This window comes from Carya illinoinensis, chromosome 13, assembly GCF_018687715.1.
Source record: "Carya illinoinensis cultivar Pawnee chromosome 13, C.illinoinensisPawnee_v1, whole genome shotgun sequence".
In the NCBI taxonomy this organism is placed as follows: Eukaryota; Viridiplantae; Streptophyta; class Magnoliopsida; order Fagales; family Juglandaceae; genus Carya; species Carya illinoinensis.
The window spans coordinates 12,841,900-12,860,000 of NC_056764.1; the positions used below are offsets into that span (position 1 = coordinate 12,841,900).

At 35.4% G+C, this 18,101-nt stretch overlaps 1 long non-coding RNA gene across 2 annotated transcripts in view; it reads right to left on the reverse strand.

Moving 5' to 3' along the window:
- Positions 1-15,267: 15,267 nt before the first annotated feature.
- LOC122291456 overlaps positions 15,268-18,101 on the reverse strand; it is a 14,040-nt gene continuing 11,206 nt past the window's right edge. For both annotated transcript variants that reach the window (XR_006236636.1, XR_006236637.1), the window contains 3 exons: positions 16,769-16,837; positions 16,518-16,602; positions 15,268-15,485 (listed from right to left, as the gene is read on the reverse strand). This is a non-coding gene — a long non-coding RNA (uncharacterized LOC122291456). The remainder of the gene's footprint in view (positions 15,486-16,517; positions 16,603-16,768; positions 16,838-18,101) is intronic.

Consider the following 18,101-nt stretch of genomic DNA (forward strand, 5'->3'; position numbering starts at 1 on the left):
TAAAATTTTCATAATTTACATTTCAGTTATCTGTGGTCAATTTTTATTCACATAGTTTATATACAAGTTCTATTTATTTATTTTATACTTGTTATGAATTATTGATAATAATATTCATTTTGGAATAGAAATGAAGCATCCCTGAACGATCGCCATAAATCAATAATTTTATTGAGTATCTCATAATAAAATATTTATTGATTCTGTGAGATAGTTTAAAGGAATGATACGTGTACCAAAAGATCGAGATCCTCCCAAAAGTTCGTTATGATTGATGCACCTGGAGTTGTATAATTGAAATTGTTTAGAGAAAAGCCACTAAAGAATATATGTTTAAAATGAATGCCTCAAATTTGCTCCTGAAGTAGCAATATCGAGTGTGAAAGTTTACAATATATTCTAAACGCATATATTGTCTTCTAATGGCTGAGCAAAATAATGAATTTTTGTTAAGAAATCATGAGTCAAATCCTACTAGTTCCACATTATTCACTGAAATGAATGGTATTGGATTTATATCATTCCCATAAATAAATGGTGCATTTTTCAAATAAATCAAGAGTTTGGACGTGATAATGAATATCTTTATAGTACTTCTATGATTTTGGACCAGAAGCTCGTATTAAAAAAACTACCAGCTTTCTCTTTAAGATGATATCATACAACTATTGAATCAAATATTATGATGCATTAAAAGTGATATGATTCAAAATATTTATATGCTTTTCATAATTAACTTGATCATCCGCAATCAATTACAATAAGTTGAATAATTTTCATATGGACGTCTATAAAAGAACCAGAATATTCTTTTACTATAAAGTCTTCCCACCATGAGTAGAAAGAAAAATTTGCTAGAAGCAAATAAAATGAAATAATTTGACGTTATCTTGAATATCATATGTGAACTGAAAGTTCAGATGATAATTAATTTATAGTTGCAATAAGGTAAAAATGTCTCATATTCTAGCTGCTAAAATCCCAACGAGGATTGAAATCTTAGTAGGACAATTAAGAAATTTAGCAGTCTAATAAACATAAGACATGTCTAAAAGCGTGGGAGACCTATTGATACAAAAAATAAAGCATCCCGAAAGAGAAAAGCACAAAGAAAAGAAATTGGTGCTCTTGAAGATGCTGGATCCACAAAATAAGCAATAAGGTCCATCAAATTTTCTGTACAAAATTCTCTCATAATAAAAATTCCTAAAAAGTATAATCCTCCTGAAGATGTCTTTCATAAAATGTCTTCCCTTAAAGAGAGACATGTACCTGAAAATAACAAAATCTCGATACATTTCATGAATAAATGAGAAATTCTGAATAGAAATAAAACCGTTATCGACAATATATTTTTATATAAGATGGCACTTGACATTACTAAAAGTAATGAATAAAGTGAGCCAAGAACTGTTAAAGAATATTGACATAAAAATATTAGTCAAAATAGAAAGAAACAATTCATATATAATTGATATCACTAGTAAAATATGATACATATGGTCTTGTAGTCCAAACACCTAAAATGTGATGCTTGTTAAATATTAGTAGGTATTTATATAAAGGAAATGAAAATATGATATATAAATCGCGAGTCGGTTTCTCGCAGAAATAATATTGATATGATTTTGAAGTGGATGAAATTATATTGATGTTTTTATTAGCTTGATAGTTACCGAGAGTTTGGATATGCATGATTAACTGCATATTTATATAGATCACTAGATATGAAATGCATGAATCATATAGTCCTCAAGTACTTATTCTATCAAGTTTCAAAAATCTTTATATGATTTAAAACAATCAAAACGCATATGGAATAAGCTATTTTCTATATATTTTTAGTATCTAGATTAGCTTTTATTGCAATTTATATAGATGATTTAAATGTCATTGATACTTCAGAAGAGCTCATGAAAACTATACATATTTGAAATATAAATCAAAAACCATTTCGGATTCGAGGGGGAGGTAAATGAAATTATTAATTTTGAAATACCATCTTTTAAATGCAATTAGTATTTTAGATTCATATTACGGTTTTGTAAGAAATGTGCATTATTAAAGAAGAAATAAAATGGAGCACACAGAACATCTACCAGAAGATAGAAAACACAATATGAATATCTATGAAATATTATTTTATTATCTCAAAACAAAATTACAGAAATTTGAGGCTCTTCGCGTCATTCTTTAAATGATTTTACTCTTCAAAAATTTGCATGGCATTCCTATCTAAAGGAGTAGACAATCGAAAAGAAGAGTCAAGTAAGGATTTTAAATTTCTATTCTCTTGCTTTATTGCTCTTATCTTCATGTTGGACTCCAGAAGAAGTCGCTGAAAAATAGAAATTTTCTCATTGAGTTTGTCAACCTCACAAGTTTTGGATTGTAGTCGCTGAGAAAATGCGACAATGGTTGATGAGTATCGGGTATCGACACTTACAAGCTCGTAGATAACATCATCATCTGACTTATTAGTCAGATCATTATTGTATTGCATTATAACACCTACGGTAGAAATAGAAATAACTGATGAACGAGATGTAGAATACCTCATATATTGGTTACGAGAAGATTGCTGGGTCATTGTAGAGTAAAAATGCAGAAAGATATTGCAGAGTAAGAATGCAAACTAATTACAGAAAAATAAAGAATATGGGATGTGAATGAAGATGGGTTGAATATTTCTTTTATAAAGAAAATTATGAAAGTAAGACAAAATTATATATATATTGATAGAGGAAATACTAAATACAGATATCTTACAGTTATTTACTAGGCCGTGAAATTAAAAGCAGCTTGTTCCTACTCTCTTAGAAGTTAGACTTTTTCAGATATTCACGGCGAGATTAAATGCAATTTGCCCTTATTCTCTAAGTATTTAAATTTTTTCAAATATCCGTTGCTGCTGATCCTGAAAATCATGGACATATTGTTTTAGCGCCTTATTCTTACGACTCTTCACAGAGAGCTTGTACCGCAATTAAGATATTTGATTATCGAGTTCTTTGATCTTATTCACTTTAGCTAATAATCTCTGAGACATAGTAATAACAGAGGTAGAATATTAAGCACTAAGAAATCTTGATTCTAAAACGACATCAGAATAACTCTTTCCAGAAAAATGAATCTATGCTCTTATCATAAAAGCAACATCCTCAGGTGAGTAAAAGGAAGGATAAAGCATCTCTATTACTTCACAACGTCTCTCGTGAATCATCTCTCTACAAGAGACAAGAGATGTATCATCATAGCCCTGCGGTGCCTAACAGTTACAAAAGAGCTGTAAAATCCTCTGTTGATTGTCTGGTCTAAAAATGTGGCCACCGTTTTTGTTGAATATGGAGGTTGGTGACTTAATTTTGATGATTTTTCCACTAACTATGTTATTTACAAATACTCCAAAAGAGTACAACTCTAGAAGAGTAGTGCATTTAATGTTAAAACGATCTTGAATCAATATGGTGAATTTGTTTACCAAAATGTTACCAACTGTATCATTTAAAGAATTGGTACATAATATTGAGATGCATCAACGCAAAAACCTTTCATTATAAAGTCCTGAAAAACTTTTATATGGACAAAACTTATCCCCTGAATACTCCAATGGTTGTTCGATCACTTGATATGCAGAAAGATCCATTTCGTCCTTATGAAGAGGATAAATAAATTATTGGTCTTGAAGTACTTTATCTCAGTGTAATTGGAGTCCTGATATATCTTGCAAATTGTACTCGGTCTGATATTACATTTTCAATTAATTTACTTGTAAGATATAGTTCCGCACCAACTTGAAGATATTGGAATGGTATTAAACATGTCATTCGTTACCTCCGAAGTACAATTGATATGAGATTATTTTATCAGCATGGATCAAGTCCACAATTAGTTGGATATGCAAATGCAGGTTATCTTTCAGATCCATACAAAAATATTATTGCAATTCATGAGAAAAAAATGTGAAATTAATATCAAGCAAATACGGTTAAGTGATAATCTAGTAGATTTATTCACTAAAGCATTACCAACTGCAACATTTAAGAAGATTGTGCAGAACATTAAAATGCGAAAATTTGAAGACCTATTATCATGCACTTTTCAGGGGGAGTAATATCTTGAAAACTTATGTTGATTGTACTCTTTTTCCTTCGCTAAGGTTTTATCCCATTAGGTTTTCCTTTGAAGGTTTTAATGAGGCAATTTTGAAACACTTGGCGATACACATGAATGTTGTACTCTTTTTCTTTTGATATTAGTTTTTTCCCACTAGATTTTTCCTTGACAAGGTTTAAACAAGGCATATTCTTTATGTATGGTCATCTAAAAGGTGAGTGTTATAAACTTATTTGTATGACCATCTTTAACCATCAATTAAGACCAATCTTTAGTCATTAATTAAGACCATTGAGCCATCAATTAAGACCTATCTTTGACCATCAATTAAGACTTAAAATATACTTACTCTTTTGTACTCCTATATATATGGGTATTATTTACTTATATATAATCAAGTTTTACATTTGAATAATAACTCTTTCTCTTATAATATCTTCTTTTTCTTATAATATTATTTCTCTTTTAATTTTATAACAGGTTACATAACCAATGTGTATGGGATTCAACGAATAATCTTTACTTAAACGACTGAAAATTTATATAATTGGGTTCTTCCTTTTTCTATTGATTTTTATTTAAAGATAAGGAGTTATGCCTTGGGATATGGGGTTAGAATGGCAAGATTTGGAATTAATTTATTAAACTTTGTTGGATGCGAAGCACGTGCCCCCACATTTAATGGATTTAAATTTAATTATAACAATATCTGAATTATATGCAAAACTTTGACAATAATATAAGTGAAGGACCAAAAAAATGGAATCCATAAAAATTCATAAATAAAGAGCTTTTAAATTGGAGAAATGATATTTGCTGGTTTAGGATTTACAAGTCTCATGTACTTATTTTGAAAAAATGTGATAAATTTAGAAGAGTTTTACTACATACAATCACTTTTACGTATTTTTTACATACTCTGTTGATGTGATTAGTCAAAATAATGATTTTATGTTAAAAAAAATGACGCAGTCAATTACATTAGTTGAATGTGTAAAGAATAAATAAAATTGACTGTACATAAAAATTTTTAATCTAAAATTTACATGACAGAAGTATTTTTTTAATAATGAATTTTATTTTATTTTTCAAATGAATATGCAGAGCTTGCAGGCTTTAGATTGTACTAGCATTACTATTTAAATAATATCATATTTTTTTGGAACAATTATACAGTGTTGGGTCTAAAAATATATCTTATGAAAATAAATTACGAATTTGCTTAATGTGAAGTTAAATTTATTTTTTTAAAAATTAAATCTATTTATAATAAATATATATTTAAAATTTAATATATCATATCAAATTACATTAATTTATATTGTGTGACATTTTAGCAAATCAATTATTTATGTTTACTCTTCTATGGTTTATATGGTTCTTTAATAAATCAATAAGTTGTCAAGTTGACTATTTTTCTTTGGATGCAAGACATCCTTACCCCTGAAAATTTGAAATGGGAGAGGAAATTGTAGAGAAAAATGATAGTATGATTATTAAATATATCTATTAAATATGTCTATTCATCTATTTTTATTTTTATTTTTTAATAGTTAAAGAAAATAACTATTAGTGAATTTATATATTTTTTTTATTTTTTTCATAATGATTATGTAGGTTTAAAAAATAATTAAAAAAATTAAAAAAAATCATTTATCTTAGTGGACACATTTATTAATCATCTTAGCATTGTCCTTTGGAAGACACGAAAAGCTAATCCATTTTCTTTTGCCTCCTTTGTCGTGCTTTTCAAATCTAAAGTGGGCATGAGTTTTGCAATGTACAAGTGAAATTATATATTAACATACATACCAACATTAATTCTTTCATATTTAAAATTTAAATTAGTACTGTTTTTAATAAAATCTATTTTTTGACTAATCATATTAGATTGGTGCACATATTCATATGCAGTTGTGCTTGTAACTAAATTTTTCTAAAGTGAGGTCTCTCTTTTGGCCCATCATAGACTATGTGTTTTGTTTCTTTAAAAGAATTAAACTCCATTTTAAATTTTGGCTCCTCAATCATATCACCAACAACCTCATTCTCTAACAGAGGTGTCCCGGCAGTGCCATCCTCAGTTTTTCATGAATTTAGTCTATATTCGTGACTTTCTTCAACTCTAGATGAAAGTACATGGAATATCAGTTTCCCTATATCCGGATGTTTCCTCTACACCAACTCTTCTGCTTGTAGCAGAGCTTATAGTCATAAGAGAAGTTGAGTAACTAGCATTCTGCAAAGAGAACAAAAAATGGTTTGACATTATATTCGATCACTTTTATGTACTCCTTATACACTTTACTGATATGATTGGCTAAAACAATTATTTTATATTAAAAAGAGTAACGAAACTAATCACATTAATTGAGTATGCAAAAGTGAATGTACATAAAGTTTTTTTAATTTGGAACTTATGTAAAAAAAGTATTTTTTTAATAATAGATCTTATTTTTTTCAAATGAATATACGAAACTTGCACACTTTAAATTGTACTAGGGTAAAGGCTGTATCCCCCACCAAACATAATCGTTCACTTGCAAAGGATCATAGGATGTTGATGTTGTATGCCTGCAACTGCTCTAATATTTAAGCCAGTAGGGAATAACATAAAATTACTCAAGTATATAATCAGAGATATCTTAGAATTACCTGGTATATGTATATATAGGTGTTGAGCTAAGTTGGATCAATATTATGGTTAGATTATGCTCACGTGGTACTTATCTCCATGATGCTTGTCTGCTCAGATTATCTCTAAAAAATAGGAGTAATCTGAGCGCCCACTTAATTCTTATCCATTATGTTACAAAGCAGAATATCAAGCCTTGGTGGGCCTTTAACTCCTAGTTTGGGCCATGTTACTAATATGATTCACTGTTGGGCTAAGGTACTAAATGTACCCTCCAATTACCCTGCTAATTCCCTTCATCTATAGGCATGGGGAATTTTTTGTTTTAGCGAATCCATCTTTACAATTATGTGTAGACCAGTTTTCAAAACACAAACTCTTCTTCTGTTGCAAGTAACTTGGTTTGGGCTTGCTGGGCCTTTTAAATACCCATGAGCTCGCCTTGTATTAAGTTCAATGGGCCCTTTTACTTGTCAAACCGACGGGCTACCCTGCTATCCCATCACACTTTTTGTCATGCCATTTCCTTCTTCCAAGAATAAAAGGAACTGATGATTGACTTCTGACGTGGTGACAGCTACTGGGTTACATGCAACGGTTCCCATTCCACTCTATTCTTCTGTCAGGTCATGATGCTTACAGTGGCTAGCCCTTCGTATTCCAATGTCTGAATATATTGTCTTATGCCCTCTCACTCATTCTTCTTTCTGTCTTTTCCCTTCTTGCTCGTGTCATCTCGCTTACTTTCCCTTCCTTCTCGTGCCTTCTTGTGACTTCTTGCAGCTTTCTTTGTTAATCGATTAATATTTTCCCCTCTCTCTTTCCATGGCTAAATTCGGTGGTATTTTTTCTCGCATTATCAATGTGCAATCGTCTCATGTTTTGGATGTCCCAACCTACGAAGGGTTTGGGTGGTGCTCAGTTCTTAGGCATCGGGACTTGGAGGCGATACGGGAGGAGTATTGCATTCCTAACACAGATTTTTTATAAATTACCCTTTGAGGATGTGTAGATGATGATGGCTTCGTAGGTTAGGTTACTTTGGTCGTCTCCTCAGTTGCCCATGGGTTAAGGCTTTCTTTCTGCTGCCTTTTACGCAACATTTTGGATCTCCTTAGCCTTTCTCCTGCCCAACTTCACCCCTTTGGGCTGAGGGCCTTTCTTTGTGCTTGTATTGTGTTTCGTATGGCTTTGGAGCCGTTAGGGGAGTTTTATCCTGACCTAACTACTCGAGAGTTTCTATCTTTCTACCATTTGCAGCCATTTGCCAAGGGCAATATTCTTAGCTTCCATAAAAAAGACAAAGGGCAAACATTGGCTGGTTTTGAAACCCGTTACTCCAATGTAAAGACTAGGTAGACAAGTTTTTCTTTATTTCTGGTAAAGGTTGGGATTTTCCAATTTCAGAGACTCCTCAATGGGAGTTTCCAATTAGGGCTAACTGGGATAAAATCCCTAAGGAGAAAGGTTTGTGGGCAGGGATGGAACCCTTGTCTGACTAGGAGCAAGCTCGAATCGAGGAAGTTCGTGGCTGTGCTAAGGACAACCCCGACAATCTTTGGACTGATTTCTTGTTGATTCCTGCCCATATAGATCGTTTCTTGATGTACCTTAGCCGCTCCCTTGTCAAGGGATGTCTATTTCTGACATTAGTTGTGTTTCAACTCCTTCGCCAAAGAAGTCCCCGAAGAAGGATAAGAGGAACGGTTAGGACAATCAGGATAAGAAAGAAAAGAATGAAAAGAAAGAGAGGAAAAAAAACGAAGAGAAGAAGGAAAAAAGAGAAAAGAAATAAAAGAATGAGTAAAGAGAAAAGAAAGAAAAGAGGGAGAAGAAGAAGGCTCGTTCTGAAGATGCTCCTTCCCCCACCATGAAACAGAGAAAAATCTTGACGCTTTCGACTGGCGACCTTTCCCAAGTATTCACCCTGTTGTTCGTTACTCCCTCTTCTACCCTTGATGCCTCACTTGTGCATGCGCACCCCCTAGCCCACCTTCAAACACTTATGACAAGTCTTAGTAGCTCGCGGTTCTATGTAAAAAGGGTGCGAAGGTCATTAGACTATGCCACCCTTAAACATCAATGACGAGCCTTAGTAGCTCACGGTGCCATGAAAAAAGAACAACATGTAAAAATGGTGCGAAGGTCATTAGACTATGCCACTCTTAAATACCAATAACGAGCCTTAGTAGCTCCCGGTGCCATGAAAAAAGAGCGAGGAGGTCATCAGACCATGTCCACCTTAAACACCTATGACGAGCCTTAGTAACTCACGGTGCTATGTAAAAAGGGCATGGAGGTCATCAGACCATGCTACCTTTAAACACCTATGATGAGCCTTAGTAGCTTGTGATGCCATATAAAAATGGTGCGAGGTCATCAAACCATGCCACCCTTAAACATCGATGACTAGCCTTGGTAGCTTGCGATACCATTCAAAAAGGGCTCGAAGGCCAACTGACCTCATCCATAAGGGAGAACGGGCACGAAGGCCAATAAACCTCCTTCATAAAGGAGAAAGGGCGTGAAGTCCAACAGAATTCCCCTCCTTCATAAAGGAAAAGGGCATGAAGGCCAATGCTAGCCTTCACATGAACGTCTTGAGTATTCAAGGTAAAAGGCACAAATAAAATAGGAAGAAAAGGCAAGGACACAAAGCAGAAAGAGAAAAGCGCATTTTAACCCAGGCAAAGCCAAAAACCAGGCAAGTACAGCTAAAACAATTGGCCTATGCAAGAAATAGCCCAAAAATTACATAAGCAAGCAACAATTGATCTCCAAAAATTACAAAAACTAGTGTTACAATGTTTCCAGAAAGCAACAATCCAAAGTAAAAGAATACAAGGGTACATAGAAGGAGATCTAGCGGCATCATCTCCAGCAGGCGGTGAAAGGAGAGGAACATCCTTGAAGGCGTCTGACATCTAAGTCTGACCAAATTTATCAACATGACGACAGGTAGTTATGTCAGGCTACAAATTCCAATCCAAGATCATCAGATTAGTAGAAGGGTAAGTAATTAGGCGAGAATTGAGTCTGAGGATACCAACACCATAACCGTAAGCCAATGCATGATCTCTGGTCATAGGAACAAAAGCTAGCCGGGAGCGCAGGTGAGCGATTTCCTCCCAGGCGACTGCCAACTCGTCCTTCTTCTCAGTCACCTATTGGCCCTGTGCAAAAAAGGCCAATTGCAGCTTTCGATGCTTTTCATTAGAGTCGTTTCGATTCTCCTTGTATTGCACTTGTCGTTGCCGCAACTCTGCTAAGTACTCCTCCGTCTCGGAAAGGTCAAGTGTAGATAGTCAACCTTTTTCCATAGCTATCGCCAACTCCTGTACAAGCCCATGGTTGTGTTCTTGGGAGCGGGCTAGCTCTTGGCAGACATAGTCTAACTCCTTGGTAAGGGCGATGAGGTCAGCATTGAGGGCGCCTTGCTCATACTCAAAACCCCTCTAAGCACTAGATAGTTGAGCCTTAGTAAAGTCTTTCTCCTACTCGAGAAGCTTTGATGCGAAGTCGTCCCTGACCTTCACCTCTTAAGCACGACGCACTTCATCACGAAGCCCAAAGACTTCATTCTCAAGGATTTCCAGGTCACCGTATAAGGAATAGGAGTAACCCTTAGACTGCTCTAGTAGAATTTTCAACTCCATTTTCCTCTCAGATAGCACCTCCATTTCAGCCTTCTCCACCTTCAACCTTTCAAAGGCGATTTTGGCAACATAGCATAGTTGTTGCCTCTCCTAAGCCTCCTCCTCCAAATGAGCTTGGTCCACCATAATCTAGGTCGCCAAGTCATTGATTCCCTACCTAAAAACATGATACCCAAGTCAAAATAATCAGCAGACAAATAAACAAGAAATAAAAGAAGGAAAAGCCATGAAATTACCCTAGAGAGCAGGGCCCTTGGTCGGCTAGCCATCTCGATGGCAGGCTTTCCTTGGGCATTGGCAGAGGATAAGGGGGCACCACCACAATTTCCCCTGGGGCCGTGGACCAATATTTTGAATACCGTACCAGATGCCGTACCGGTCAAGGCACTGGAATGAAATATTTCGACACTGGTACCGTTTCATGTACCATTTTGGGATATTCGATATATGAATAAATTATATATACATATATATATTAATTACATTCCAAAATAATAGTCTGTATATGAATAAATTATACATAAATACATATATATATATAAATTATAAATAATTTAGTCTGAATTGGGGATAAAAAAATGAGCTTGTAGTTTGAAAAAAATGAAAAAAGAAAAGAAAAGTAAAGGCTGAAACACCAGCTGGTACAGGCTGAAATATCGACCAGTATTTAGACCGGTACGAAGCAAGTGAAATTTATATATCGGACCAGTGGCCGGTATGGTATGTATCGGTCGTACCGGTACGAAATTTAAAACACTACCACGGACACCACCAAGTAGAAAGCCACTATTAGGCTCGGGAGCTCAATCCGCCCCTCCCTCAAAGGAGCTGACAAGTTTTTTTAAAGGACACACAGCACTAGTATATGCCAGGTCTGCATTGATTACCTGGGTGCTTTCACCCATTAAGCCACCCAAACTCTCAAAAAGAGAAGATCCAGTTTCCTCACCGAAAGAGGAAATGAAGAGGGAAGTGATGGAGAAGCATTCACTGCTCATATTTAGAGAATGGGTAGTTCCCTAGAGATAGTAGGCAGTAGTGTCTCGAGAAGGGAACTACCCGCTACAGCATCCTCGTATACTTCCTCTTGATGAGGAATCCTGTTGTTGCCTTCGCCACCCTGACCATCTGCGCCACTTGGCGAGGAGACCCCTTAGCTCACTGAAGGAACAACACTTGCCTCTTTGCCTAGGGCAACGCCTGCCTCGTTATTACACCCTCCCTCAATTAGAGGGAGGGTAGGATCCTCTGTCACTGCCGGGCGAACCTCCGCGCCCACAGCAGGGTCCAAGTTAAGAGCGGCGGCAACTTCGGTGTCTAATTTGCCCTCTCCCACCAAGTTCTTAAAAACAGGGAACTCGAAGATAGGGATGGATGCCAATGTTGGCGCCTGTTGGGGATTCTTAAGCTGAAAATGTGGCGGCCAAGTCAAAGAGGGCCATATTAACCAAACCCTCAACATCGCCAAGGCCTGGGGAGTGTGCATGCACAGGTGAGACATCAAGGGTGAAAGAGTGAGTAACAAATAATAAGGTGGATGCTTGGGAAAGATCGCCAATCGGAGGCATCAAGATTTTTCTCTATTTTGTAGTGGGGGAAGGAGAATCTTGAGAACATGCCCTCTTCTTCTCCATCTTTTCTTTCTTCTCTCTTTTCTCATTTTTTTCTTGGATCCACCAAAGCTTGTAGTGTGTCTTCGGCATTGACAAAATCATCTGCCCTATCCATGAACTTTCTTAGGGTGGAAGATGTCTTCCTAGCCAGCTTCACCATGAAATGACTGGGCGGCCAGATCCTGCCCAGAAGAGCAGTAAGAGTGATCTTCTCGTTTTGAAATGAGTGGGGTATGCCTTCAGGTTCTCATCTTCTTTTTGCTTGACCGTTAGCAGATAGGCGGTTGGGCACCGACATCTCGTGCTGGGCATAAATTGTGTAAGGAATTGCTTAGCCAACTTTTTAAAAATGTCTATTGACTTCAGTCTGAGGGTTCCGAACCACCCTATGAGGGTTCCAAACCACCCTCTCACTGTTCCCTTTAGGGTAAGAGGAAAATCTCGGCAAACGATTTTTCAAAGGAAGTCGTGGAGTGTGATGTGGGCCTTAAAGTTCTCTAGACATGTATGATGGGGTCCTTGAACCCATCATACATGTCTATCTGTGGCACCTTGAATTTTGGCGGGAGCGGTATCGCCATAATCTCTATACGGTAGATCGGTCTGGTTTAACAAGCATTCTACCGAGGAAAACTCTCACATTTTCTTCGCCATCTCTTCATACTTCTTGCTAGGTTTCATAGCTCGTGATGCATTTTTTTCTTCTCTGTCTCTCATTGTCTCGGTCCTCCCATTATAATGCACTTCGCCTTCACCTTGTTCACTGTGGCTAGGTGATACTGTGTCATTGAGTTCCACATTCTTCTACCGTAAATCATCATTTTCTTTTTTCAAAGTTTCCATAGCATCCAATGCCTTCTTCAGCTTCTCCCCTATCGCTGCCAATAATGCTTCCATAGCAGTTGGTAAAGTCTCCGTTTCACAGTTTGCTAGAGAGTGGGTCATGATCGGCATGTGAGAACCGCACGTTGGTATCTAATGAGAAACTAAACTCAAAGATCACTGAATTCCACAAACGGCGCCACTTTAAAGGATGTGCCGCACCACCGAACGTAATCTTTCACCTACAAAGTATCAAAGGATGTCGGCGTTGTACGTTTGTAACTGCTCTGATACTTAAGTCAATAGGGAATAACGTATAATTACTCAAATATATAATCAGAAATATCTTAGGGTTACTTGGTATTTATATATATAGGTGTTGAGCTGAGTTCGATCAATACTACTAGTAGATCACATTCACATGATACTTATATCATGTGATGCTTATCTACTCAAATTATCTCTGAATAATAAGAGTAATCTGAGCGGAAAATGCTATTTCCAATTGCCCTTGGGGCACCACTAGGGAACCGGTGCCCAAGTGGAGATAAAACGCACCATTTCATTTGAATTTTCAAAATGCACCGTTGCACCCACATCTTCTCCACGAAGCCAACCCCTTCCCTTCATCTTCTCCACTCCAAACCTGGTGTTTTCTCTCTTTTTGTTTTGTTTTTTTTTTTTTTGTTTTTTAAAGGATAGGAGGGGAGACTGGAGACATACAACAAATCTAGAGAAGACATTCCTATTCACCCTCATCCATTTCAGATTCATCAATATTAACAACTAAATTTCCATTTCCCTGCAACATATTGGCAATATATGAAATATGCTGCAAATCTCTAAGATGCCTCTGCAACTGAGCCGGTGACGGTATGATTTGATTGGACTCAAATGGCCTATCATTCTTAATCTTCAAGACAAACTTCCCACATGGTTCAAGAATTTCTACACTGAACACTAGAGATAAGGGCCCCCCAAAACTTGAACAAAAGATATGCAGATATAGTAGATGCAATTGCTTATACTGGCCTCCTCATCGTCTTCTCCGTTTCATTTTATTTCAAATTTTTTTTCTATGTCGAGACTTCTTGATGATGACTTTGTTTTGTTTCTTTCGGGTTTAGTGTTATGGGAAGTATTCTATCGATGTCTTTTTAATGTTGTTAGTTCACACAAAGATGACGACGACACGAAGACACCCACGATTGGACGAGATACCCACCCAAAGACGACGACGAAGAGCTCTTCCAAACCCGAAGAGGATGGCAACGGCGGCGATCTCTTCTTTCTTCCAGACCCAAAATCACAGTGCCTTTCTTCTCCCCCAACCTAGACGCGATCTAGCTTTGAAATCTGAATTTTCTCCTTCCCGTTTTCATCTGTGTAATGTATTTTTTATTTTTTTAAGTATATCGACTGACAATCGATTCCAGCACGGTTTCTCACCTTGGTTGCCTATAGCAAAGCTGAATCTGAGTGCCCCCTTAATTCTTATTCGTTATGTTATAAGGCAGAATATCAAGCCTTGGTGGGCCTTTAACTTCCAGTTCAAGCCATGTTACTGATATGATTCATTGTTGGGTTGAGGTATTAAATGGACCCTCCAACTAACATTACTCTTTAAATAATATTGTATCTTCTAGGAACAATTATATAGTGTTGGATCTAAAAATATATCTTATAAAAATAAATTTACGAATCTGCTTAATGTGAAGTTAACTCTATTTGTTTTTTTAAAAGTTAAATCTATTTTATAATAAAAATATATTTATGATATTAAATTAGGTTAAATTATATTGTATGGCTTTTTAGAATAGTCTCATTGGATTATTTATATCCAAAAGTAAGTGTACTTTTTAATTATGGGATATAATATTCACTTGCAATGGATTAGCTATTAGCAAATATTGTAGCTTTTAGTTACAGTAATTGTAAAGAAAATATCAAATTTGATATTTACTGTACATATACTAAATACATATTTTATTATTTTTTATAACACTCTCTCTTCCCTGCATCTACATCCACAAACTTCCATAAGTTTCTTTAAATTAAATAGTAAAATGTGATAAAATAAAATAAATTAATAATTAAAAAATTAAATATTTTTAAATTATCAATTACTCATTATTATATAATAAATAAATGGATATCCAATATAAAGATTTAATGTGAATAGTTAAAATTAAATTCATCTTGTATTATTTTATTGTTATCTTCTATATATAAAAAATGTGTATAAAATGGAATTTGTTGTTTTAGACGGAAAATCTTGTTTTCCCGTTAGTTTTGTTGTTCCCGTTAAATAGCAGTTAAGCCACCATTTTTATGGCCATTTATGTTGTGTCCATTTCAAATCCATTATATAATAATTTAGAATCTTGAAGGAAAACAGTGCCAAATTATAATTATATCCCGTTAGTGACCAAATGTGTTGTCTGTTTGAAATCCATTAATATAATAACTCAAATTTTTGAAGAAAAATAGTGCCAAATTAATTAGGCAGGGATACTATTGTCTTTTCCTATAAATTATAATGACAAAACATTATAATAAGTTACAATTTTGAAAAACTACAGTCCCATTTCTTCTTATTTTTCCCCTTCTATACGTGTGCCAGCTATTGCATTGGAATGGAAGCTGCAACCAGAGAGAAAATATAAGTTAAAAATCTGTGGAGGCAGATTTTAATCAAATGTAATAGAAATTTATAATAAGTTTTTATAATATACAATATAACTTATAATTTGTAATAAGTTATCTTTTATGTCCATGTGTGTAGGCAGGAAGAAATTAGTAAATTTCAATCACTTGATGAGGTAGCCGAATGGCCAAGTAGTGCAGCAGTCATATTCAAAGTTTGAATACCAAGAGACATTTCGTAGGAACCCAACAGCCATTGAAAGGGGTTTAAGAAAACCCTTCTATTACTTTCAGTGCAATGGTGCTAACATTTGAAAAGTGACTGATCCCTTCTATTACTTTCAGTGCATTGGTGCTACGATTTCTTTGGTTTGAAGGAAGATTGAAAAGTGAGTAACTTTCTCTTGTGTGTTTATAATATAAGTTTATCCATGCATTACATATGTTTTTTCATATTTCTAAGAAATAAACTAACTGATACCATGAAATCATGGAATTCATAAAACTTATTAAAAAACCTATCACAAAACTGAATTCAGAAAACTTATCCACGCTCACTCTCTCTATCAAATCAGGTGCGGTGAAATAGTGCAGTGGTGCAAAGGTTTGAAGGTACGTTAAAAAGGTCAGTTTTACTGCCTTTTCTGTGTTTATATTATATATAATCTATCTATGCATTACATCAATCTGTAAGTTTTATGCTACTAGATTACTGCCTTTTAATAATCTCTAAGTTTTATGATGTAATGAAACTGACCACTAAAACATCAATTCCAATGGGCAGACCACTAAAACATCAATTGCTTGCCAATAGGACGGAAACAAAACTGTACATTACTACACAAGCTTGATTGAATGGAATAGATGCATCTGTCACAATTTGAATCCAATATTGTACAGAACCAGATGTAGAAAAAAAAGCATGCGTCTTTATAAAACTACATCAACAACTCAAATAATGGCAAATTTAATCTTTTTTTTTTCCTGCAAGTAGAAAGTGTAGATTTTTATGGGTTTATAGATCCAAACCTTGTAAAAGGCACCAAAGCCCTCCTCCTTAAGCATGGTCCTCGCCACTTGGGCTGCTGATCCCCTAACCCAATTGAATCCTCACCTACACAAATCCAAACACAAACAAACAACAAAATCACAAATCTATAACACATTTAAACATACTACGCCACTGAAGAGCCAAACAAAAAGATCATAACTTTCTGATGGATGTTAGTAAAAATAGAGAATAAAAACATAGAAACTGATCTATACAGAACGTGACGCACCTTGATCATATCAATGGGTTGGATGACGCATGTAGTGAGCATACAAGATGTTCCACCATTAACGAAGGGCTTCACGGTAAAAAAAAAAAAAACCATCAAACGACCAAAAAAAAGCATCTATTTAAAAAAAAATGAAATGAGAACCAAAAAACATCCAGTTGATCGAACAAAAAATGTGAAAAAAAAAAAACCCAAAGACAAAACTCAAAACATGCAAACCCATCTTTAATATAAGAAGCTCTAAGATCTAAAAAATAAAATGAAAACTAAAAGATCTAAATGAACACATATAGATCTGATGTTGTTTGCGAAAAAAAAAAAAAACAGAGAGCTTCTAAGCGGGAGAGAAAGAAAGAGGTGTAAAATAAGTTAAGGTTTTTGACTTGCTTCTTAACTCCTTCTCAAGATGAAAAAAAGAGGGCTGAAAATGGGTTTAGAGAAAGAAATACAGTTGATGACTTGCAAAATTTCATATTGCAGAATTCACAAGTTCGCTCGAGCGGAGGCTTTTAGCCGCTCGAGCGAATTCAGGCAGATTCAAACGCTCGACTGCCGCTCGAGCGAGTTGCTGAAAATCAAAGATCGCTCGAGCGGAGACATTAGCCGCTCGAGCGAAATCAGGCAGAGTCGAACGCTCGATAGGACGCTCAAGTGAAATCAGGCAGAGTCGAACGCTCGACGCGCGCTCGACACCCCACTCGAGCGAACATCGTATTTTGACAGATTTTAGGTTTTCCACCGTGGGACCATATAAAAGCCATTTTTCACTCTAGAGCCGTGAGTTTTGGACTGGAGAACATTTCTTGGGACAGAAAAACACAGCTAGAAGGATTCAATTCATTTGTTTTGGAGACGGAATTCCAATTATTGCACGTACGTTGGAATCATACACGAGCACGGATGAGAGAAAAGCGTTGAATCGTTCCCTTGAGCTTTTGACGACGAGTTGAGGCTGCAAGGAGGATTTTTCAGTGTTTATTTTCTTCTTCCCATCTTCTCAGAACAATTATGGTGAATTCGTTTATGTTGAATTCCATTTCTAGCATGAGCTAAATTTTCTTCATTCTAGAAAAACGATGTAACCTATTTCCGAACTATGCTTGATTGTCTATGCTAATTTAATGCAATTCTCTCTTTGTTTATCTGATTTATTCTGAATTTTTAACTTCTAATTAACTGGTCATTGATTAGATGATAAGTAATCTTGTGATTTGCTATCGAAAGAGGGAATCATAGGGTAGATCTTGGATATTTCAGCATAGGTAAGTATAGAGATCGAAAGACTTGTATGAACCTATGTAGTCATTAAATCATTGATCTTATTGCGTTCTTG